At 47.2% G+C, this 23,405-nt stretch overlaps 1 long non-coding RNA gene and 1 pseudogene across 1 annotated transcript; one reads left to right on the top strand and one right to left on the bottom strand.

The window, feature by feature from the left end:
• The first annotated feature begins 1,014 nt into the window (after positions 1-1,014).
• Positions 1,015-2,041, top strand: LOC141100951 (uncharacterized). Its single transcript, XR_012234828.1, has 2 exons — positions 1,015-1,218; positions 1,381-2,041. It is a non-coding gene; the product is annotated as an uncharacterized lncRNA (long non-coding RNA).
• A 5,647-nt stretch (positions 2,042-7,688) lies between these two features.
• Positions 7,689-23,405, bottom strand: part of LOC141100932 (small ribosomal subunit protein eS28 pseudogene) — an 81,099-nt pseudogene continuing 65,382 nt past the window's right edge.

Raw genomic sequence — 23,405 nt, forward strand, 5'->3', positions numbered from 1 at the left:
ATACCATCCCTACAGTCAAGCATGGTGGTGGCAGCATCATGCTGTGGGGCTGTTTCTCAGCCAAGGGGCCTGGCCATCTGGTCCGCATCCATGGGAAGATGGATAGCACAGCCTACCTGGAGATTTTGGTCAAGAACCTCCACTCCTCCATCAAGGATCTTAAGATGGGTCATCATTTTATCTTCCAACAAGACAACGACCCAAAGCACACAGCCAAGAAAACCAAGGCCTGGTTCAAGAGGGAAAAAATCAAGGTGTTGGAGTGGCCTAGTCAGTCTCCTGACCTTAACCCAATTGAAAACTTGTGGAAGGAGCTCAAGATTAAAGTCCACATGAGACACCCAAAGAACCTAGATAACTTGGAGAAGATCTGCATGGAGGAGTGGGCCAAGATAACTCCAGAGACCTGTGCCGGCCTGATCAGGTCTTATAAAAGATGATTATTAGCTGTAATTGCAAACAAGGGTTATTCCACAAAATATTAAACCTAGGGGTTGAATAATAATTGACCCACACTTTTATGTTTAAAATGTATTAAAATTTAACTGAGCAACATAACTTTTTGGTTTGTAAGATTTATGCATCTGTTAATAAATCCTGCTCTTGTGTGAAGTTTGAAGGCTCTAACTTATTTGCATCTTATCAAACCTGCTAAATCTGCAGGGGGTTGAATACTACTTGTAGGCACTGTATATATATAGCCACACACACATACATGTATATATATTACATAGTCTCCTTTATTATGTATATTGCTGTCCCTTATACAGTGCCCTTTCTTGTTGTGCACAGTACCGTCCTATACATATTGGATTATATAGAGCCCTGTTTTTTATTACATATCGCCCTGTCTTGTTAGCTGTATAATGCAATAATGGCTGATGGAACATGGGAAAGCTTCTTTTCTAATGGAGCAGCTGATGGATGGGTTGTCTGGTCACCGGCACCTCCATTAGCAGTCATTTTATATCTACAAAGAGAGGGAACTATGTAATAACCCTCCGTCAGGCGCAATAGATCTGACAGGCACACAGTAATTAGTTTCACTTCTCTCTCCTTGCCCACTTATCAGAAAACCCCACCCCTCCTAGTTATCTCCTGACTCTACAGGCTCTGTGAAACCTGATATCACAGTGACTCAGCAGACCTTCTAGTGAGCAGATATCAACACTTTGGCTTCTCAGGCACATTGCGCCTGATTTCAACACAAATTGAAAGGTTAGTATTTTCTTTTTTTATTCATCACGATTGTGTATTTAGCTTGTTTTATGAAGGATTAATGCTAAGTTAGTGTACATAAGTACTGTTTTCTTAGAGAAAAGGAGGGTGGCTTCTAAGGCACATTGCGCCCTAACACATACTCTTTCTCTCTTGCTTCAGATTTTCTGCTGCAATGGCCAGAAAACAGTATGATTCATCTAAACCCCTTCATTTAGAAGAAATGAAGATTTTTTTGTTAGAAGATGATGAGGAAGAACCAGCAGTAACTGAGGATTTAGAGGAATCTAGTGACATTTCATCTGAAGATGAGGTAGCAGAATGTAACACTGATTCTGGAACAGAGCAGGATGGTGATGACACTGATACAGAGGAAACAGACACAGATCTAGCTTATTATTTGGGCAAAGATAAAAATACAAAGGACGTCCCAAGGACGTTCCAGAACAAACACCGACTCTACCACCTTCTAAAAGACGCAGTTGTACTACCTGCTCATTTGTATCTGGTTTCAGAAGGCTTTCTAAATATGACTGCAAAATATGTAAAGAATCAATCTGCCTTTCCCATGCAACTTTCGTCTGCCAGCCTTGCTTTTCTAAGTGTACCTGTGCTGCTTCTGCTGCAATTGAAACCACTGTAGATGAGTAGAAAATAATTAAGTAACATCTAAGTGCAATATCCTTTAAGTTTTTTTCCATAATTTTATATTTAAGCAATAGTTAAGTAAAGATAACTGGAGCCTATTTGGCGGTACTACCGAAAAGTGGTACTTTTAGTTTTAATAAGTTTATGGTTAATAAATGTTTTTTTTTGCATCTGATTTGGTGTAATCTCTTTTAATACATTCCTATGAAGGTCACTGACTACTTCTATAGTCCTGAAATTGAAATATGTAGCTACTATAGGTGGTTTTCTGACCTGTGCTTGTCAGGCACATTGCGCATGAACTGAGGAGAATCTATATTGCGCCTGACAGAGGGTTAAAAGAGGGTGCTGTGAATAACAAAATTAACAAGAATACACTATGTAAGAGACAGCACTGTACATAACAGCAGAGGAAGCTATATAATAAGGGATGGCACCATATATAACTATAGAGGATGGTATGTAATAAGGGATGATGTTATACATAATAAAAGAGGAAACTGTAAATAAGGATGGTGTTATACAGAATTAGTGAGTACACTATATACTAAGGGACTGTGTTATACATAATAAGTACAAACACTCTATACTAAGGGACTGTGTTAGACATAATAAGCGATAATAATGTCTTCCTCCACCTCCCCCTGTTCCTAAGTCCTTTATAAGTCCCCCTTCCTCCCATCCCAATCCCCCCACACCCCTCATTGTCCTCCTCCCCCCGCATCCCATTATTGTCCTCTCCCCCACCCTATCATTGCCCTCTTCGCCACCTCCATCATTGCCTTCCTCACCACCATTATCATTGCTTTCTCCCCCACCACCCCATATCATTGCCTATTCCACCACCTCCATCATTTCCTACTCCCCCACCACCCCATCATTGTCTTTTCCCCCACCACTCCCATCATTGCCCATTCCACTACCTCCATTATTTCCTCCTCCCCACCACCCCCATTATTGCTTTTTTCCCCACCAACCCATCATTGCCCTTTCCACCACCTCCATCATTTCCTCCTCCCCACCACACCCATTATTGCCCTTTTCACCACCACCATCACTGCATTCTCCCCCACCACCCCATCATTGCCCTTTCCACCACCTCCAGCATTGCTTTTCCCCTACCACCTCATCATTGCCCTCTCCATCACCCCCATCATTGCCCTTTCCACCACCTCCATCACAGCATTCTCCTCCACCACCCCCATCATTGCCTCCTTCCCCACCACTCCCATCATTGTCTTTTCCACTATCACCATCATTGCTTTCTCCCCCACCACCCCCCATCATTACCTATTCCATCACCTCCATCATTCCCTCCTCCCCACTATCCTCATCATTGCGCCTTCCACCACATCCATAATTTCCTCCTCCCCCACCATCCCCATCATTGCCCTTTCCACCACCATGATTGTCCTTTCCACCACAACCATCCTTGCCCATTCAACACCTCCATCATTTCCTCCCCCCTCCACCACCATCATTGTCCTTTCCACCACTACCATCCTTGCCCATTCCACCACCTCCATAATTTCTTCCCCCCCTCCAACCCCATTATTGCCCTTTCACCACCTCCATCATTGCCTTCTCCCCTCACCACCATCATTGCCCATTCCATCACCTCCATCATTTCCTCCTCCTCCGCCACCCCCATCATTGCCTGTTCCACCACCTTCATCATTTTCTCCTCCCCCACCACCCCATCTTTGCCCTTTCCACCACATCCATCATTTCCTCCTCCCCACCATCCCCATCCTTTCCCATTTCAAAACTTCCATCATTTCCTCCTCCCCCCACCATCCCCATCATTTTATTCTCCATCACCCCATCATTGCTTTCTCCCCATCAACCCCATTATTGCCCTCTACTCCCCCTTCACACACACAGCACCATTCAGCTCTCTGCACATTCCCCCGCAGTGCTACGCATGCAGAGGCACACACACACACAACACATGTACTGTACATACACACACACAGCACCTCTCACCTTTCTGCACGCTCTGCCACAGCATCACCGCCGCCTTCCTCTCTCTGGCACAGCTGGCTGCTGAATGATGACGTCATCCTGCAGTGCTGCTACCTGTGTGAGAGGAAGAGCGGGCAGGAAGCAGGACAGATCACTGCAGCTCTGCTCCGCTGCTATTTTCTCTTGTAGGCAGCGGAGCTGCAGGGATCTCTCCCTGCTAGCCACACATGAGGGAAATCTGGCCAGGGGCCAGATTGCCCTCATTATTAGCCACCCTGCTTGGGTCCCCCTCCACCTCCAGGTCCCGGTGCAGCCTCACAGGCAGCACATGAGGTATGTCCGCCCATGTTATGAGTCATTCATTTAGTATTTGTATAGCTGTTACATCCATCATACACCAATGGGCATGTCTTCATCTTGCAGGGAATCTGTCACCCTTGGGACATATATGGCCTATTAATAAGGGCATACAGGTAATAGAAATGTTACACTAGTCCTACCTTTATGCCTCATGTTAATGTTCTTGATGCTGAGAAAAGTTATATTCTTTCTTTATGTTAATGATTTCTTCCAGGCTCCAGGGCGTGCGGTGCCTGGAAGAAATCCCTGCCTCCTCTCCAAATTACAATACTAACCCCTTCCTCCCATCAGCATCAATTACGGCCCCAGAATCCTGTGCCTGCACCCTGCACTCACACAGAAATACATACCTCATCCTCTCTTCTGTGGGCATTGCATTCAGGGATCTTATGCGCAGGCGCCGGGGAGTCGCTGTGACTTTTGGTGTGCGCCCCATGATAATATGCTCTCCCCACTTTCTCGCTGCTCAGTCATTGCTAGGAACCATGTATACATAGCGATAACTATGCAGAGAGGAAGTGAGGAGAGCATATTATTGGCGAGCACACCAGAGACCAGAGATCACCGGAGCGGAAGTCACAGGCGCCTGCACAGTAGATCCCTGAATGCAGCATGCACAGAAGGGAGGATGAGGTATGTATTTCTGAGGGAGTGCAGGGCGCAGGATTCCGGGGCTGGGAAGGGGTAAGAATTACAATGAAGACAGGAGCCTGGGATTTCTTCAATGGCACCGCAAGCCCCAGAGTCTGGAAGAAATCATTAACATAAAGAAAGAATATACAATTTTTCAGCAACAAGACCGTTAATGAGGCAGACAGGTAGGACTAGTGCAACATTTCTATTACCTGTATGCCCATAATAATAGGTTATATACTTCGCAGGGGTGACAGATTCCCTTTAATATTTTCTTTCGCTTATATCTTGCATCAACATTTTAATTCTGCACTACTTGGTTTCTAGGTGCATTAGTAGTATAAATGCAATGCCAGCTAATTAACCCTGGTGGAAGAGCCCAGGGGTTATAGTTCCTTCCAAAACTGCTAGATTTAGATAAATATCTTAGCTGTCTTATATTTATAGTGCGTAGAAATTCAGCATGGCTCATAAAAAATTTGGATTTGTATTCTAGCCTGCAATATTTCTATTCTCCAACTCTAATGTGTTATATAGCACTAGGAATGCAATAAAGATGACTCATCCAAAATGCCCTAAATTCTGCAATCAACTGAGAAATAAAATAACACATTTCTATATATTTCAGAAGAAGATGAATATACAAGTCTAGCAATGTTCCAGAGAACTGGAATGTTTTGCTTTCTCACTGGACAGTCAGCTCTTATGCATTAATAATAAGAGTTATATGTCACAAACATAAAATGATAAAATAGGTAGAAATAGGCAAAGGTGAATATTACATTACTAGATTAAGGCCCGATGCTATCGCATCGGGAGGATAGTGACACACCTCTTGCCATGTTAACCCTCAACACACACACCTCCTCAACACACACTCCTCTCACCTTTCACCATCTCCACTCATGTCCCCCCCTCCATACACATTAGACAGTCATCTGATCAACAGAATTGGCCAACTTGGGACTTAACATATAAAAGAAACATGCTAAAAGGATATGTAGGAAGTTTTTTAGTGTTATTTTTTAGTGTGTTTTTTTTTACATAAGACATGTTACACACTGGCAAAGTAAGTCACAAATCACTAAAGTCAGCAAGATCTGGATAAAAAATAAGGCACTATGGACAAGCCAACTGGAAATATAAATTTTAATAGATCATCATCTCCTAATCTAAAAGAAAAGTAATAGAAAAAAGGCAAAGTATCGCGGGATTTCACGATACTCAAGATGGCGTGGACAACATCTGGATCCAGGATGGCGCCGGCGGAAGAAGATGTCGGGGATCGTGGATCAGCGGCGATGACGGCGTGAGTATGAGAGACGGAGTGAGAGAAGGGGTCGTATGTGGAGTGAAAGAGTGAGTGGACGTGAGAGGAGTGTGTGTTGAGGAGTGTGTGTGTTGAGGAGGAGTGGTGTGTTGAGGGTTAACATGGAAAGAGGTGTGCGGTGACGTCACCGATTACAACTGGACAGAAGTTGTTACAACCGGAAGCTGCTTAGGGCATTTATTATTATAGATGTAGCTGTAAAGCACTACAGTTTCACAAAGACAAACACAGATTACGTCATGAAAAAGTCAATGAAGCAGTGCCAAGGCTAATTGCAGTGGGTTTGTCACTGTCACCAAAACACAATTGAATCTATTTAGGAGTATGATACAATACATTTGCAAGTTTAATCAAGTAAATTCCAATAACATTTACAGTTATATAAGGGAAACTTGTGAAAGAAAAGAATGAAGTAAAGGAATTGCATAGATGTTATTCATGGACTGTCACCCAGGGCAAGAATTCTGTTTGGCGCTCCTCCCCCCCAAGCACACATACAATTTGCACACTTCAGGCCCCGTTACATGCAACGATATTGTGAACGATATTGTTGCAACGTCACCAGTTTGGTGACGTTGCAGCAATGTCGAAACGACATTGTTGCGTGTGACATGTAGCAACGATCAACGATCAGTTGGCTGATCATTAATCGTTGCCTAATGGTCTGGGCCATAAATCTATCATTGGTCTCCCGCTGGGCAGCACACATCGCTGCGTGTGAGAGACCAACGATCAGCGAGCTCCCAACGCCATACAGCAGACGATAGGAGCTGGTATCCAGGGTAAACAGCGGGTAAATAAGCACCGTGCGGCTCTTAGTTACCCGCTGTTTACCCTGGATATCAGCGTGCTCGCTGGTCCTGATCGCTGGTGAGTCTGCCTATGTGACAGCTCACCAGCGATCAGCTAACTATGTCCCAGCGATCCCATCCACGTCGGATCGTTGGTGGGATCGCTGGGACATTGAAGCGTGTAGCGAGGGCTTTAGTCATGTGCCAACGAGCTGCTCACCCAAATTCAATGTTGAGTGAAAAACTGAGTGAAGCAGGAAGAGAAGCTCATTGTCACCTGACCATAAGTATGAAAATTGCATATGAATGAAGTGGCCATGTGATGACTACTGGAACCTGCAAGCAAAGCTGAATCCTGACAGTGAGCATTTGACATGCTGTTAACATTGACATGCTACAGGGCTTCATTTTATAATTAAAGGGCTCTTCCAGGTTTGAGATTAACTTCTGCAGTCATTCTAGGTGACCACAACCTTCTGAAATTCACAGCGCATGCACTGCACACTTTTAGAGTTCTCTCTCGCACAAGTATGTGATTTGTATAGTTCTGGCCACCTTCAAACTAGACATGTTCAACCTCGCTCACTTTATTTTCATTGAGTAGGGCCACACATGTCTAGTCGGCACGTGACCACGTGTATGTAAATGAGAATCCTGACAGCGTGCAGTGATCGCTGTATGAATTTTGAAGTGTGCAGTTACATAGAATGACTACAGACTCATCTCAAACCAGGACAACCTCTTTAATGCTCCTAAAATAAATAAAAATATGAGAATTAGTCAGCATTGCAAAAATTTTTACATCCAGGTACTTTATAGATGACATTGTCTCTGAAGCCATTCTCTTTCTTTTCTTCATCTTGTCCAGACTCCGTAATGAGTTTTCTGATCCACAGCGTTCTCTGCAGACTTCCATTCTCCCTGGTAGAGTTGAGCGAAACGGGTCGAAAAAATTTAAAAGTCGCCGACTTTTGGCAAAGTCGGGTTTCATGAAACGAAACCCGACCCTAGGATGAGGTCGGCCACGAGGTCGGCGACTTACGCGCCAAAGTCGCGTTTCAAAAGTTTGTTTTGCGCTCTTTTTCAGCCAATCAGGATCCACGGACACTGTGGGCAACGTGATGACATAGGCACGGGTCACCACCATCTTTCAGAAGGGCATGCAAGTGATTGACTTGCTTTGGGGGGCGTCACAGGGGGTATAAAAGGGCGTGCACGCCGACCGCCATGTTACTCATGCTGATCTCAGAATAGGGAGAGCTGCTGCTGCTGCTGATTTTGTAGGGAGAGCGTTAGGCAGGGAAGAAGACACCAAAAACTGCTTCTGCTGCTAGCGATTTTGCCTGTACAACACACCAGTCACTGTGCAGTGCAAGGGGAGGCTATATAGTGGTGTATCAGTGGTGTTGGTTGTTGGGCTGCCTTCTAAGGCTTCCTGACATTCCTGCATTGCTGTTTACCCACTGCTTCGCAAACTGCTTTTTTAAAAGCAATCCCAATTTTTTTTTTTTCTCCTGCTGAGAAGAAAAAAAAACTGCTTCTGCTGCTAGTGATTTGGCCTGTACAACACACCAGTCACTGTGTGTGCAGTGCAAGGGGAGGCTATATAGTGGTGTATCAGTGGTGTTGGTTGTTGGGCTGCCTTCTAAGGCTTCCTGACATTCCTGCATTGCTGTTTACCCACTGCTCCGCAAACTGCTTTTTTAAAAGCAATCCCAATTTTTTTTTTTTGTCCTGCTGAGAAGAAAAAAAAACTGATTCTGCTGCTAGCGATTTGGCCTGCACAACACACCAGTCACTGTGTGTGCAGTGCAAAAGGAGGCTATATTGTGGTGTATCAGTGGTGTTGGTTGTTGGGCTGCCTTTTAAGGCTTCCTGACAGGCTGGCATTGCTGTTTACCCACTGCTCTGCAAACTGCTTTTTTAAAAGCAATCCAATCTCCCTTATCCTCTAGTCACTTTTGTCACAGCTGTGCCATCGAGCCTGTGACATAGCGCTCAGATATCAGTGGGCCTCACACAATCCAAAAGTGTCCAGTGTCCACAAGTGTCTGCAGAAATTCAAAATCTCCCTTATCCTCTCGTCACTTTTGTCACAGCTGTGCCATCGAGCCTGTGACATAGCGCTCAGATATCAGTGGGCCTCACACAATCCAAAAGTGTCCAGTGTCCACAAGTGTCTGCAGAAATTCAAAATCTCCCTTATCCTCTCGTCACTTTGGTCACAGCTGTGCCATCAAGCCTGTCACATAGCGCTCAGATATTCATTGGGCCTCACACAATCCAAAAGTGTCCAGTGTCCACAAGTGTCTGCAGAAATTCAAAATCTCCTTTATCCTCTAGTCACTTTGGTCACAGCTGTGCCATCGAGCCTGTCACATAGCGCTCAGATATTCATTGGGCCTCACACAATCCAAAAGTGTCCAGTGTCCACAAGTGTGTGCAGAAATTCAAAATCTCCCTTATCCTCTAGTCACTTTGGTCACAGCTGTGCCATCGAGCCTGTCACATAGCGCTCAGATATCAGTGGGCCTCACACAATCCAAAAGTGTCCAGTGTCCACAAGTGTGTGCAGAAATTCAAAATCTCCTTTATCCTCTAGTCACTTTGGTCACAGCTGTGCCATCGAGCCTGTCACATAGCGCTCAGATATTCATTGGGCCTCACACAATCCAAAAGTGTCCAGTGTCCACAAGTGTGTGCAGAAATTCAAAATCTCCCTTATCCTCTAGTCACTTTGGTCACAGCTGTGCCATCGAGCCTGTCACATAGCGCTCAGATATCAGTGGGCCTCACACAATCCAAAAGTGTCCAGTGTCCACAAGTGTCTGCAGAAATTCAAAATCTCCCTTATCCTCTCGTCACTTTGGTCACAGCTGTGCCATCGAGCCTGTCACATAGCGCTCAGATATTCGTTGGGCCTCACACAATCCAAAAGTGTCCAGTGTCCACAAGTGTCTGCAGAAATTCAAAATCTCCCTTATCCTCTAGTCACTTAGGTCACAGCTGTGCCATCGAGCCTGTCACATAGCGCTCAGATATTCATTGGGCCTCACACAATCCAAAAGTGTCCAGTGTCCACAAGTGTGTGCAGAAATTCAAAATCTCCTTTATCCTCTAGTCACTTTGGTCACAGCTGTGCCATAGAGCCTGTCACATAGCGCTCAGATATTCATTGGGCCTCACACAATCCAAAAGTGTCCAGTGTCCACAAGTGTCTGCAGAAATTCAAAATCTCCCTTATCCTCTAGTCACTTTGGTCACAGCTGTGCCATCGAGCCTGTCACATAGCGCTCAGATATCAGTGGGCCTCACACTATCCAAAAGTGTCCAGTGTCCACAAGTGTCTGCAGAAATTCAAAATCTCCCTTATCCTCTAGTCACTTTGGTCACAGCTGTGCCATCGAGCCTGTCGCATAGTGCTCAGATATTCATTGGGCCTCACACAATCCATAAGTGTCCAGTGTCCACAAGTGTCTGCAGAAATTCAAAATCTCCCTTATCCTCTAGTAACTTTGGTCACAGCTGTGCCATCGAGCCTGTCACATAGCGCTCAGATATTCATTGGGCCTCACACAATCCAAAAGTGTCCAGTGTCCACAAGTGTCTGCAGAAATTCAAAATCTCCCTTATCCTCTCGTCACTTTTGTCACAGCTGTGCTATCGAGCCTGTGACATAGCGCTCAGATATTCATTGGGCCTCACACAATCCAAAAGTGTCCAGTGTCCACAAGTGTGTGCAGAAATTCAAAATCTCCTTTATCCTCTAGTCACTTTGGTCACAGCTGTGCCATCGAGCCTGTCACATAGCGCTCAGATATTCATTGGGCCTCACACAATCCAAAAGTGTCCAGTGTCCACAAGTGTCTGCAGAAATTCAAAATCTCCCTTATCCTCTAGTCACTTTGGTCACAGCTGTGCCATCGAGCCTGTCACATAGCGCTCAGATATCAGTGGGTCTCACACAATCCAAAAGTGTCCAGTGTCCACAAGTGTCTGCAGAAATTCAAAATCTCCCTTATCCTCTAGTCACTTTGGTCACAGCTGTGCCATCGAGCCTGTCACATAGCGCTCAGATATTCATTGGGCCTCACACAATCCAAAAGTGTCCAGTGTCCACAAGTGTCTGCAGAAATTCAAAATCTCCTTTATCCTCTAGTCACTTTGGTCACAGCTGTGCCATCGAGCCTGTCACAGAGCGCTCAGATATTCATTGGGCCTCACACAATCCAAAAGAGTCCAGTTTCCACAAGTGTCTGCAGAAATTCAAAATCTCCCTTATCCTCTAGTCACTTTGGTCACAGCTGTGCCATCGAGCCTGTCACATAGCGCTCAGATATCAGTGGGCCTCACACAATCCAAAAGTGTCCAGTGTCCACAAGTGTGTGCAGAAATTCAAAATCTCCCTTATCCTCTAGTCACTTTGGTCACAGCTGTGCCATCGAGCCTGTCACATAGCGCTCAGATATCAGTGGGCCTCACACAATCCAAAAGTGTCCAGTGTCCACAAGTGTGTGCAGAAATTCAAAATCTCCTTTATCCTCTAGTCACTTTGGTCACAGCTGTGCCATCGAGCCTGTAACATAGCGCTCAGATATTCATTGGGCCTCACACAATCCAAAAGTGTCCAGTGTCCACAAGTGTCTGCAGAAATTCAAAATCTCCCTTATCCTCTCGTCACTTTGGTCACAGCTGTGCCATCGAGCCTGTCACATAGCGCTCAGATATTCATTGGGCCTCACACAATCCAAAAGTGTCCAGTGTCCACAAGTGTCTGCAGAAATTCAAAATCTCCCTTATCCTCTAGTCACTTAGGTCACAGCTGTGCCATCGAGCCTGTCACATAGCGCTCAGATATTCATTGGGCCTCACACAATCCAAAAGTGTCCAGTGTCCACAAGTGTGTGCAGAAATTCAAAATCTCCTTTATCCTCTAGTCACTTTGGTCACAGCTGTGCCATAGAGCCTGTCACATAGCGCTCAGATATTCATTGGGCCTCACACAATCCAAAAGTGTCCAGTGTCCACAAGTGTCTGCAGAAATTCAAAATCTCCCTTATCCTCTAGTCACTTTGGTCACAGCTGTGCCATCGAGCCTGTCACATAGCGCTCAGATATCAGTGGGCCTCATACTATCCAAAAGTGTCCAGTGTCCACAAGTGTCTGCAGAAATTCAAAATCTCCCTTATCCTCTAGTCACTTTGGTCACAGCTGTGCCATCGAGCCTGTCGCATAGTGCTCAGATATTTATTGGGCCTCACACAATCCATAAGTGTCCAGTGTCCACAAGTGTCTGCAGAAATTCAAAATCTCCCTTATCCTCTAGTAACTTTGGTCACAGCTGTGCCATCGAGCCTGTCACATAGCGCTCAGATATTCATTGGGCCTCACACAATCCAAAAGTGTCCAGTGTCCACAAGTGTCTGCAGAAATTCAAAATCTCCCTTATCCTCTCGTCACTTTTGTCACAGCTGTGCTATCGAGCCTGTGACATAGCGCTCAGATATTCATTGGGCCTCACACAATCCAAAAGTGTCCAGTGTCCACAAGTGTGTGCAGAAATTCAAAATCTCCTTTATCCTCTAGTCACTTTGGTCACAGCTGTGCCATCGAGCCTGTCACATAGCGCTCAGATATTCATTGGGCCTCACACAATCCAAAAGTGTCCAGTGTCCACAAGTGTCTGCAGAAATTCAAAATCTCCCTTATCCTCTAGTCACTTTGGTCACAGCTGTGCCATCGAGCCTGTCACATAGCGCTCAGATATCAGTGGGCCTCACACAATCCAAAAGTGTCCAGTGTCCACAAGTGTCTGCAGAAATTCAAAATCTCCCTTATCCTCTAGTCACTTTGGTCACAGCTGTGCCATCGAGCCTGTCACATAGCGCTCAGATATTCATTGGGCCTCACACAATCCAAAAGTGTCCAGTGTCCACAAGTGTCTGCAGAAATTCAAAATCTCCTTTATCCTCTAGTCACTTTGGTCACAGCTGTGCCATCGAGCCTGTCACAGAGCGCTCAGATATTCATTGGGCCTCACACAATCCAAAAGAGTCCAGTTTCCACAAGTGTCTGCAGAAATTCAAAATCTCCCTTATCCTCTAGTCACTTTGGTCACAGCTGTGCCATCGAGCCTGTCACATAGCGCTCAGATATCAGTGGGCCTCACACAATCCAAAAGTGTCCAGTGTCCACAAGTGTCTGCAGAAATTCAAAATCTCCCTTATCCTCTAGTCACTTTGGTCACAGCTGTGCCATCGAGCCTGTCACATAGCGCTCAGATATTCATTGGGCCTCACACAATCCAAAAGTGTCCAGTGTCCACAAGTGTCTGCAGAAATTCAAAATCTCCCTTATCCTCTAGTCACTTTGGTCACAGCTGTGCCATCGAGCCTGTCACATAGCGCTCAGATATCTGTGGGCCTCACACAATCCAAAAGTGTCCAGTGTCCACAAGTGTCTGCAGAAATTCAAAATCTCCCTTATCCTCTCGTCACTTTGGTCACAGCTGTGCCATCGAGCCTGTCACATAGCGCTCAGATATTCATTGGGCCTCACACAATCCAAAAGTGTCCAGTGTCCACAAGTGTCTGCAGAAATTCAAAATCTCCTTTATCCTCTAGTCACTTTGGTCACAGTTGTGCCATCGAGCCTGTCACATAGCGCTCAGATATTCATTGGGCCTCACACAATCCAAAAGTGTCCAGTGTCCACAAGTGTCTGCAGAAATTCAAAATCTCCCTTATCCTCTAGTCACTTTGGTCACAGCTGTGCCATCGAGCCTGTCACATAGCGCTCAGATATCAGTGGGCCTCACACAATCCAAAAGTGTCCAGTGTCCACAAGTGTCTGCAGAAATTCAAAATCTCCCTTATCCTCTAGTCACTTTGGTCACAGCTGTGCCATCGAGCCTGTCACATAGCGCTCAGATATCAGTGGGCCTCACACAATCCAAAAGTGTCCAGTGTCCACAAGTGTCTGCAGAAATTCAAAATCTCCCTTATCCTCTAGTCACTTTGGTCACAGCTGTGCCATCGAGCCTGTCACATAGCGCTCAGATATCAGTGGGCCTCACACAATCCATAAGTGTCCAGTGTCCACAAGTGTGTGCAGAAATTAAAAATCTCCCTTATCCTCTAGTCACTTTGGTCACAGCTCTGCCATCGAGCCTGTGACAAAGCGCTCAGATACTCAGTGGGCCTCACACAATCCATAAGTGTCCAGTGTCCACAAGTGTGTGCAGAAATTAAAAATCTCCCTTATCCTCTAGTCACTTTGGTCACAGCTGTTCCATCGAGCCTGTGACAGAGCGCTCAGATACTCAGTGGGCCTCACACAATCCATAAGTGTCCAGTGTCCACAAGTGTGTGCAGAAATTAAAAATCTCCCCTGTCCTATAGACACCTTGTACCTTGTTTTACATTACTATATAGTTTATTGGATTTTGTCTGCATTTCTACCAAAAATAAGGAAGGCTGGTGGAAGAGGCAGTGGAATTGGGCGGGGGTTGGCGGTCGGTAATGATGGTGTTGGTGGTGGATCTGATCGTAGTGGCAAGAGCAAAATAGGACCGAATGCAGGAGGTGTTGAGCCTGCGTCATCGTCTGGCTACATAAGGCCTCGAACGCTTAGTTTTCTAGGAGTTGGCAAACCGCTTTTAAAGCCAGAGCATCAGGAAAAAGTTTTGTCTTACATTGCTGACTCAGCCTCCAGCTCTATCGCCTCCTCTTCTTCAGTTGTAAAAAGTAAAAGCACTGAGTCGTCATTGGAGGCTCATGTTCATGAACCACACCTTTCCTTGTGTCCTTCACCCCAACCAAGATTGAAGGATGACGCAGGCCATACTACTGATTACTCCATGGAGCTGTTTTCACATACCATGCCTGGATTATCAAGTGAAATGGTGAATTACCCAGGCCAAGATGAATCTGACATGGAGTGCACTGATGCACAGCCGCTGATGGATGATTCTGCTGGTACATTCACTCAGAGCACTACATTGTCCTCGCAGTGTACAGAGCCAGATTCTGACCCTGATGAGACTCAGGTGCCCCTTTCCGCACACTATACCACCATACACGGTGACACAGAGGAAGGTGCACATGACATAGAAGAGGAGGTGATGGATGACCCAGTTGTTGACCCAGATTGGCATCCATTGGGGGAAGAGGGTGCTGCTTCCAATAGCTCAGATGAGGAGCATCCACAGCAGACATCGACATCGCAACAGCTGTTATCTGGCAGGCCCGGAGCACTCCAAAGACAGGTTCCAAACATCAAAATAGTTGCTGGACAGCTTGTCCAGAGGGTCAAAAGATCACAGCGTGCTAGGCCGCAAAATGTCTGCCAAAGTAGGAAGAGTGCAGTGTGGCACTTTTTTGAACAAAATCCTCATGATCAGGCCAAGGTTATCTGTAAGAAGTGCGCAAAGACCTTTAGCCGAGGGAAAAATCTGAAAAATTTGAATACCAGTTGCATGCTTAGACATTTAACCAGCATGCACATGCAAGCGTGGACACAACACCAAACCTCAAGTGCCACATGTGCAACTGATCACAACGAAAGTAGTCAGCAACGCTACATTGTTTCCCCCACTGTAAGCCCACCGGTTAGCTCAGCAGCAAATGTTGAGGTGTCGTTGCAAGGCCACAGCAGTCAGGGAATCCCACTGTTATATCAACGAAAGACTGATTCTAGGCCATCAGAAAGAACAACAACTCCATCACCATCATCAACCCTCTCTCAGTCCGCCCTGTCCACCGCTACTTCCACCATATGCAGCTCTCAAGTCCAGCTCACCCTCCCAGACACTATGAGTAGGTCAAGAAAGTACTCAGTCTCTCATCCGCGTACACTGGGTTTGAACGCCCACATTGCCAAACTAATCTCGTTTGAGATGATGCCCTTTCGGTTGGTGGAAAGCACAGCTTTCCGCGAACTCATGGCCTATGCAGTACCACGCTATGACCTACCCAGTCGCCACTTCTTCTCTCGCAAAGCCATCCCAGCCCTCCACCATCATGTGAAAGACCGCATTGTCCATGCACTCAAGCAGTCAGTGAGCGGAAAGGTGCACCTCACAACTGATGCATGGTCCAGTCGGCATGGCCAGGGCGGTTACGTGTCCATCACTGCGCACTGGGTTAATGTGGTGGATGCAGGGTCCACAGGGGACAGCGGTGGTGGGACAGTGCTGCCTAGCCCACGGTATAGGAAACAGTTGGCTGTAGGCGTTCGACCCTCCTCCTCCTCCTCCTCCAGAAGCGAAAGCTCGTCCACAGAGCGCAGTCGTACGAGCACTCCATCTGCAGCTGCCACTGTTGCACACGATGTGTCCCCCTATCGAGAAGCTAGTGGAAAGCGTCAGCAGGCTGTGTTGCAGATGATGTGTTTGGGCAACAGACACACCGCCGAGGTGCTGGCCGAGTACTTGAAGCGACAAACTGAGTCATGGCTGGGCAGAGTGCATCTTGAGGCAGGCAAGGTAGTTAGTGATAACGGCCGTAATTTTGTGGCAGCCATAGCCCTTTCAAAACTCAGCCACATACCTTGCTTAGCTCACACCTTGAACCTGGTGGTGCAGTGCTTCCTCAAAAATTATCCGGAGTTAACAGCCCTGCTCCAGAAGGTGCGAAGACTGTGCGCGCACATCCGCCGGTCGCCTGTACACTCCGTTCGTATGCAGAAGCTGCAGCGATTGCTCCACCTTCCCAACCACCGCCTCATTATCGACATTGCAACAAGGTGGAACTCCACCCTGCACATGGTGGAGCGGCTGTGCGAGCAGAGGCAGGCCATAATGCATTTGTGGGAGGATACATGGCCAGGCACTTTGAGAGCAGACATGGAGTTGACAGGTGTGCAGTGGTCGAAGCTGAAAGACCTCTGTAAAGTCCTTCAGTGTTTTGAGGAATGCACACGGCTGGTAAGCGCAGACGACGCCATCCTAAGCATGAGCATCCCACTTATGCGTCTGCTCATGCAAACTTTGACGCACCTTAAGGAGCAGGCGTCTGCAGCCAATGTTGATGAGGAGGAAGAGGAGGAGGGAATCCTTGATGACATTCAGCCATTGTCTGCTCAGGGACCTCTCCTGGACGAGGTGGAGGAAGAAGAGGAGGAGGAGGATGATGATGGGGATGATTACTTAGGGGAGGAGGATGCATCTCGTGGGGCAAGTGAAAATGTTGGCGTGGCAAGGTCTGGTACAGGGTTTGTGCGTGACTGGAGGGATGTGGATTTGCCAGAAAGTGCTCCTCCAACCAGCACTCGCAGTGCATCATTGACACTGGGAACATTGGCCCACATGTCAGATTATGCCTTGCAGATCCTAAAAAGGGACCCCCGCATTGCCAAAATGATGAACGATGACGACTACTGGTTGGCCAGCATCCTGGATCCACGCTATAAAGGCAAATTACAAAACATCATGCCACAGGAGAACCTTGACCTAATATTGGCTAATAAACAAGCAACTCTGGTAAATCGGTTGCTTGAGGCATTCCCAGCACACAGCAGCGGTGATGGTTCTCACACGAGCCGTACGGGCCGGGGGCAGCTTGGCAGAGGTGTTCGTGGTACACACAGCAGAAGTGGCGTTGGAGACAGGGGTTTCATGACAATGTTGTGGACTGATATTTCAAATACCGCTCACACAACTGGTAATACTGCATCGATGGAAAGTGACAGGAGACAGCAGTTGTCAACTATGGTTACAAACTACTTTTCCTCCCATATCGATGTTCTCCCACACAGGTCATTCCCCTTTGACTATTGGACCGCTAAACTGGACACCTGGCCTGAATTGGCCCAATATGCCTTACAGGAGCTCGCTTGCCCAGCTGCAAGTGTGCTATCGGAAAGAGTCTTCAGTGCAGCTGGATCAATCCTGACAGAAAAAAGGACCCGTCTGTCAACCCAAAATGTGGATGATCTAACATTCATTAAAATGAACCATGCATGGGTTTCCAAGGATTTTGTCCCACCTTCCCCTGATGACACATAGGGTGACAGAAAAATGGCTTGCTTTGGTCCACCTCTTCCTGGGACTTCACCTATTTCGCCTTTTGCATCAGCTGAATGTCCAACATCAACATATGCCACTTTCTAAAACTCCCTAACTGTGCTGCCTCCCCCCCCATGGCCGGGGTCACCACCTAGCGCACGACACCATGCGAGTGCCGTTGCCCTGGACAGGTGTGTAGGCCGACTCTTGGGCGCGGGCACTGGCACAGGGTCCCTCATAGTGCAATCAAGTGTCTCTGACGGTGGTGGTGCATACCCGCCGTCAGACACACCGCTGTACTATGAGGGGCCCAGTGCCAGTACCAATGCCCACGAGTGGATCCCCCTTGCTTGGGCAGGGCCCCAGCATTTGCAATCTTTACCTCTCCCTGCTCCTCCACTGTGTAATCTGGGCCGTCAAATCCATACTGTGCCTGACACCGTCTGAGCCTGCCTCCTGATGTATAGACATATATTTTGAATGTGTACGCTATCCATACATGTTATCCGGGGATACGGTACCCTTTCTAACCTTTGTGCAATCACGTACAATCCATACTGGGCCTAACACCGTCTGAGCCTGCCTCCTGATGTATAGACATATATTTTGAATGTGTACGCTATCCATACATGTTATCCGGGGATACGGTACACTTTCTCACCTTTGTGCAATCACGTGCAATCCATACTGGGCCTAACACCGTCTGAGCCTGCCTCCTGATGTATAGACATATATTTTGAATGTGTACGCTATCCATACATGTTATCCGGGGATACGTTACCCTTTCTAACCTTTGTGCAATCACGTGTAATCCATACTGGGCGTGAGAACGGCTGGCGAGCTGTTAAGCAAGCTACAGCACCTGTGGTTTGCACACGTAAGTTTTTAATTTTTTCAGGAATGACGGTTAGGCCTAATTCCGGAACTGCGGTTGACCTGCACTTACTGGGAAATCATCGTTCGCGGGTAATAATTGTAATCAGTGATCCCCATCACTAACGTTGTTCAGCGGATTATCTGCACCTGTAAGCGACAAACGCTGACCTTTTCAGTGTAGCGCACATGCAGCCACGGACATGTAAGGGCATGACACACCAGTTATTGGACAATCTCATGTGCCAGAGCCTCACGTGTCCCTCTAGTAAGCCGGACTCGGACCGCGGGGCATGACGGAGTCTCGTTCGTTAACGGAATTAAGCTTGCAATGTGTGCATCTGTTCTGTAGCTGGCATGGTTGAGGTTGCCCGTGTTGAGTCAAATTACGCAGTAGGCTCCACTCCTGGTGGTGCCCTTCTGGACATTCTTAAGGTTCAGCTTTGCAACCATACTGCCCATGTAAAACAAACACTTTGCCTTCATGAACCCTGTTTGGAGGGTCATGACTCGTGGGAATAATGCCGCCCAATCAGTTAACCTGCTAGAGAGATCCTTCATTGCTCCCAAGCATGACATCACACTCCCTAGGAGGAAGGTAATGCCACTGTGGCGACCGTACTCCTGGGGGCGACACAAGTGCACTGATGCCCAGCCACTGCTCGATGAATCTGCTGGTACATTGACCCATACCACTACATTCCCCTCGCACGCTACCTGGCCTGAATCTGACCCTGATGAAACTCAGGTTACCCTTCCCATATACAGTTCCATCTTACACGGTGACAAAGAGGAAGCTGCAGATGAAAGTGCAGGTTCGGCCCACCCGCCATCAGACACACCACCGTACTATCAGGGGCCCTGTGCCAGTGCCGTCGCCAACGAGTGGGCCCCCCTGCTTGCTCAGGATCACAGCACTTGCAAGGTTGAAATACTGTGCAGTGAGATGGAAGATGGGGACGACGAGGAGTCCAGACTAGTACAGGGATTCCCTAGCGAGGAGACTTATTTCATTGTTTTCAATGTTGGGACAGCAATTTTTGGGGAGCACTATACTCTGGAGAATGATAGATGGGGCCCACAATACACTGGAACATTCCAAAGGTGGACATCAGACACTGGAGCAGCATTTACAGGGCCCATTATACACTAGAGCATTAGAAATGGGGCCCATTATGTTTGGAGCATTATTTGGGCCCATAAGACAGTGGAGCTTCATCCATGGGGACCAACATATACTGTAGCATTATGTGGAGCTCATCATATACTGTTTCAAACATTATATGGGACCAATGATTCTGTATGGAGAAATAGATGGGCCTCGTCATGAGATGTAAAAAGTGAAGTATTTTTCATTGTACTATACCGCTATTTCTCTGCCGTATCGGAGCATGATGAGTTGTGGTATGTGTTAAAGGGGCGCTCTTTCGCCCAGGGCACATGAAAACCTGGAGCCAGCCCTACCCCCCCACAACTTTAGCCAAATAACCCCCATTTTTCAGTGCGTAACTTGTATTATGAAGTTAATTAAGGTTGACAAGCTTAAGTAAGAAGAATTGATGCTTTTGGCATTCAAATGGGCACTGTAGGTGTGTTTCCTGTCCTCCTCTCACTGCCGACTTTTATTCCCCATTGACTTACATTGGGTTTCGTGTTTCAGGACGACCCCGACTTTTCCCTATAATCGGACGATCTTGCTCGACCCGACTTTTGGAAAAGTCGGGTTTCACGAAACGAAACTCGACCCTAAAAAACCAAAAGTCGCTCAACTCTACTCCCTGGTCTTCTGCAGTACTTCCTCACATGGTGCCCTTAAAGATAGCATTGTCATTATAATGCTCCTGAATAGAGTTGAGCGACTTTTGTTTTTTTAGGGTTGAGTTTCGTTTCGTGAAACCCGACTTTTCCAAAAGTCGGGTCGAGCAAGATCGGCCGATTATAGGGAAAAGTCGGGGTCGTCCCAAAACACGAAACCCAATGTAAGTCAATGGGGAATAAAAGTCGGCAGTGAGAGGAGGACAGGAAACACACCTACAGTGCCCATTTGAATACCAAAAGCATCAATTCTTCTTACTTAAGCTTGTCAACCTTAATTAACTTCATAATACAAGTTACGCACTGAAAAATGGTGATTATTTGGCTAAAGTTGTGGGGGGGTAGGGCTGGCTCCAGGTTTTCATGTGCCCTGGGCGAAAGAGTGCCCCTTTAACACATACCACAACTCATCATGCTCCGATACGGCAGAGAAATAGCGGTATAGTACAATGAAAAATACTTCTCTTTTTACATCTCATGACGAGGCCCATCTATTTCTCCATACAGAATCATTGGTCCCATATAATGTTTGAAACAGTATATGATGAGCTCCACATAATGCTACAGTATATGTTGGTCCCTATGGATGAAGCTCCACTGTCTTATGGGCCCAAATAATGCTCCAAACATAATGGGCCCCATTTCTAATGCTCTAGTGCATAATTGGCCCTGTAAATGCTGCTCCAGTGTCTGATGTCCACCTTTGGAATGTTCCAGTGTATGGTGGGCCCCATCTATCATTCTCCAGAGTATAGTGCTCCCCAAAAATTGCTGTCCCAACATTGAAAACAATCAAATAAGTCTCCTCGCTAGGTAATCCCTGTACTAGTCTGGACTCCTCGTCGTCCCCATCTTCCATCTCACTGCACAGTATTTCAACCTTGCAAGTGCTGTGATCCTGAGCAAGCAAGGGGGGCCCACTCGTTGGCGACGGCACTGGCACAGGGGCCCTGATAGTACGGTGGTGTGTCTGATGGCGGATGGGCCGAACCTGCACTTTCATCTGCAGCTTCCTCTTTGTCACCGTGTAAGATGGAACTGTATATCGGAAGGGTAACCTGAGTTTCATCAGGGTCAGATTCAGGCCGGGTAGCGTGCGAGGGGAATGTAGTGGTCTGGGTCAATGTACCAGCAGATTCATCGAGCAGTGGCTGGGCATCAGTGCACTTGTGTCGCCCCCAGGAGAACGGTCGCCACAGTGGCATTACCTTCCTCCTAGGGAGTGTGATGTCATGCTTGGGAGCAACGAAGGATCTCTCTAGCAGGTTAACTGATTGGGCGGCGTTATTCCCACGAGTCATGACCCTCCAAACAGCGTTCATGAAGGCAAAGTGTTTGTTTTACGTGGGCAGTATGGTTGCAAAGCTGAACCTTAAAGGAATGTCCAGAAGGGCACCACCAGGAGTGGAGCCTACGGTTAAATTCGACTCCACCTTGGAAACCTCAACCATGCCAGCTACAGAAAAGATGCACACATTGCAAGCTTAATTCCGTTAACGAACGAGACTCCGTCATGCCCCGTGGTCCGAGTCCGGCTTACTAGAGGGACACGTGAGGCTCTGGCACATGAGATTGGCCAATAACTGGTGTGTCATGCCCTTACATGTCCGTGGCTGCATGTGCGCTACACTGAAAAGGCCAGCGTTTGTCGCTTACAGGTGCAGATAACCCGCTGAACAACGTTAGTGATGGGGATCACTGATTACAATTATTACCCGCAAATGATGATTTCCCAGTAAGTGCAGGTCAACCGCAGTTCTGGAATTAGGCCTAACCGTCATTCCTGAAAAAATGAAAAACTTACGTGTGCAAAGCACAGGTGCTGTAGCTTGCTTAACAGCTCGCCAGCCGTTCTCACGCCCAGTATGGATTACACGTGATTGCACAAAGGTGAGAAAGGGTACCGTATCCCCAGACAACATGTATGGATAGTGTACACATTCAAAATATATGTCTATACATCAGGAGGCAGGCTCAGACGGTGTTAGGCCCAGTATGGCTTGCACGTGATTGCACAAAGGTGAGAAAGTGTACCGTATCCCAGGATAACATGTATGGATAGGGTACACATTCAAAATATATGTCTATATATCAGGAGGCAGGCTCAGACGGTGTTAGGCCCACTATGGCTTGCACGTGATTGCACAAAGGTGAGAAAGGGTACCGTATCCCCGGATAACATGTACGGACAGCGTACACATTCAAAATATATGTCTATACATCAGGAGGCAGGCTCAGATGGTGTTAGGCCCAGTATGGCTTGCACGTGATTGCACAAAGGTGAGAAAGGGTACCGTATCCCCGGATAACATGTATGGATAGCGTACACATTCAAAATATATGTCTATACATCAGGAGGCAGGCTCAGACGGTGTCAGGCACAGTATGGATTTGACGGCCCAGACTACACAGCGGAGGAGCAGGGAGAGGTAAAGATTGCAAATGCTGGGGCCCTGCCCAAGCAAGGGGGCCCACTCGTGGGCGTCGGTCCTGGCACTGGGCCCCTCATAGTACGGCGGTGTGTCTGACGGAGGGTGTGCACCACCACCGTCAGAGACACTTGATTGCACTATGAGGGACCCTGTGCCAGTGCCCGCGCCCAAGAGTCGGCCTACACACCTGTCCAGGGCAACGGCACTCGCATGGTGTTGTGCGCTAGGTCTTGACCCCGGCCATGGGGGGGGAGGCAGCACAGTTAGGGAGTTTTAGAAAGTGGCATATGTTGATGTTGGACATTCAGCTGATGCAAAAGGCGAAATAGGTCAAG

Source organism: Dendrobates tinctorius, unplaced genomic scaffold (genome assembly GCF_039654945.1).
Source record: "Dendrobates tinctorius isolate UK_male_01 unplaced genomic scaffold, ASM3965494v1 ptg000111l, whole genome shotgun sequence".
Lineage (NCBI taxonomy): Eukaryota > Metazoa > Chordata > Amphibia > Anura > Dendrobatidae > Dendrobates > Dendrobates tinctorius.